Source organism: Arachis duranensis, chromosome 6, assembly GCF_000817695.3.
Source record: "Arachis duranensis cultivar V14167 chromosome 6, aradu.V14167.gnm2.J7QH, whole genome shotgun sequence".
Taxonomy (NCBI): Eukaryota; Viridiplantae; Streptophyta; class Magnoliopsida; order Fabales; family Fabaceae; genus Arachis; species Arachis duranensis.
This window is the reverse complement of record NC_029777.3, coordinates 23,108,936-23,111,993: the sequence shown is the minus strand read 5'-3', so window position 1 is coordinate 23,111,993 and position 3,058 is coordinate 23,108,936.

The window sequence follows — 3,058 nt, the reverse complement described above, 5'->3', positions numbered from 1 at the left end:
AGCTCCACACCCTTAATCTATGGTGTGCAGAAACTCCACCGTTGAAAATACATAAGTGAAGGGTTCAGGCATGGCCGAATGGCCAGCCCCCTAAAACGCGATCAATAGTCTCCTAAGATGAAGAATAAAACAAAACTGAGACCAAAGATGTCTAATACAATAGTAACTTATCCTATTTATACTAGACTAGCTACTAGGGTTTACATGAGTAGGTAATTGATGCATAAATCCACTTCCGGGGCCCACTTGGTGTATGCTTGGGCTGAGCTTGATCTATCCACGAGTTGAGGCTTTTCTTGGAGTTGAACTCCGAGTTATAACGTGTTTTGGGCGTTCAACTCCGGATCGTGACGTTTTTCTGGCGTTTAACTCCAGACAGCAGCATGTACTTGGCGTTCAACGCCAAGTTACGTCATCAATTTCCGAATAAAGTATGGACTATTATATATTGCTGGAAAGCTCTGAATGTCTACTTTCCAACGCCGTTGAGAGCACGCCAATTTGAGTTCTGTATCTCCATAAAATCCATTTCGAGTGCAGGGAGGTCAGATTCCAACAGCATCAGCAGTCCTTTTGTCAGCCTTTTTCAGAGTTTTGCTCAAGTCCCTCAATTTCAGCCAGAATTTACCTGAAATCACAGAAAAACACACAAACTCATAGTAAAGTCCAGAAATGTGAATTTAACATAAAAACTAATGAAAACATCCCTAAAAGTAGCTTAAACTTACTAAAAACTATCTAAAAACAATGCCAAAAAGCGTATAAATTATCCGCTCATCATGCACCTCGCAAATAGAGGGAATCTCATAGGATTGAGTGTCCTACACACTTTGCAGAGTTAAGTGCTCTGTACACCTCGCAAACATAAAAGCATGTATCTCTCGCAGGGTTAGTACCCTATCATATCATCGTACTTCCATTCACAGTTTCACCATCACTTTCCTTATTTCGCAAGCAAAGCAGTCTCTATTTCTCGCAGGGAGAGTGCCCTGTTCACCTCGTAAGCATAAAACCTGTATCTCTTTCTAAACTCATTATTCTTTTCGTTGAGTAAGTGCCATGTACACCTCACAGACACACAAGCCTGTAACCCTTTATTCATAACCACAAAAAGAGAGGGAGAATCCTCAACCCCATCGTCTATTCATCCTGGGATATAATGCCTATCACACTTCTCAATCATCATCATCCATCATCATAATCCATTATCACATTCATCCTCTTCATACATCACTTCACACTTTGTTCCTCTCTTTCAAATTTAACAACTCATCTCTTTGATTCTCATTTCTAACTTCTCTAACCTTAATTTCATAGGCTCTAGACTCTTATTGGGGTTTATAAAGGTTTAGAAGGCTTGAGAAATGGTTAAAAGCTTTAAAAATGCTATTTTAGCAAAAATGGGGTTCATGTGTACGCATGTCATCATTTGCATACGCATGAGCGTCATATTGGCAATGTCGCATACGCAGGCCCCCTTCCACGTATGCGAGATGAAAATAGAAATGTTGATTTGCGTCGCGTGACACGTTCGCGTACGCAAGTTTGCAACCCTAACACTTCTGCGTACGTGCGCCTCCTTTCGTGCACGCGAGAGTACTGGGCAGAGCACAATACCCGTGTCGCGTGACACCTCTGTGTACGCGAGTTTATCAGTTTTTAGAAAAGCTATTTAGTGCAGAAAACTCAATTTTTAACACAAACTTTGAAATCTCATAACTTACTCCAAAAAATTTATTTTTCAATCATTCTTGAACTGTTAGAAAGATCGATAAATGAAAAAAAATTCAATTTTAAAAATTTTTCAACTCCGAGGATCGAGTTACTGCTTGCCAAAGTTGACCAAAAATCTGTTTTAACAAAAAACATACATTTACCAATTCTTCCAATTGTTCACAAGATAAAATCATTTTCGCTCAACAATTTTACCACAAACCAACCTATTTCACATTCTTACACTCAACCAAATTTGAACCTACTTCATCTACACATTTCAACACCTCAAAATCACATCTTTCACTGTTCCATCAATCAAATAAGTTCTCATACATTCTATACTAAGTCTTCATTCAATCTCATACATTATCATACAATTCGATCATCACTTACCATCTTTACATTTTTCCTGGCCTCCGGCCCAAATTCACTAATTCAATACATAATCCCCAAACATATAATCATTATCCAAATCATCAAATTCCTCAACACACCAAATATGCAAAATCACACAAATCTCATCCCAATCATTAATTACTACAACATATCAACTATGCATATCAAATTACCACAACATATCAACTATGCCTATCATTACCATCTAATTACACAATCCAAACCTAATCCAAGGGGCATCTAGCCTAGGAATTCTTATCACACCACACGGTACTTAAATGAAACTTAAACCGTAACTTCAGTGACGGCGGTTCACACCCAACACTTGAGTTTTTCACTTCAAGGCTCACCTAGAAGCTCCACAAGCTAATTCCAAGTTCCAAATGTGTACTTAAAAGCACCTAATACTCTAATATACACAATTTCATACATACATCAACATAGAGTTTATAAAATCTCATAAATTGTTAGGGTAGAGGATTTCTTACCTTAACCCATGGGAATAGTTAATGAAACTCACCAATAGCTCATACTAGAGCACCCCTAAACAACCAAAATCACAAGATTTCTTCAAAACCCAAACCAAAACATGAAATTAGAGGGAAAAACAAAACTGGGAAGAGGACAATGAGATACTCACTACAATACCTAGATAGAATTAAAGAGAGTGAGAAGAACAATGCATGGCCATAAACGGCTCGTATCGGAGCACCGACGAGAAAGTTATGGTGATTTGAAGTTTGTGGAGAGTTAGGGTGTCTCTCAATCCCTCTTCTCTTCCATTTTAGCGACCCTCTATCTTTCTCTAGGACTAATGAGCTGAAATGCTCATAACTAAAGTTTATATATAAGTTAGATCTTGGGTCCAACTTGGGTCCAGTTCACATATATGGCTCGTTTGGCCCAACTTTAGGCCAAAACCTTTAAGATTAGCGTATTAATGTAC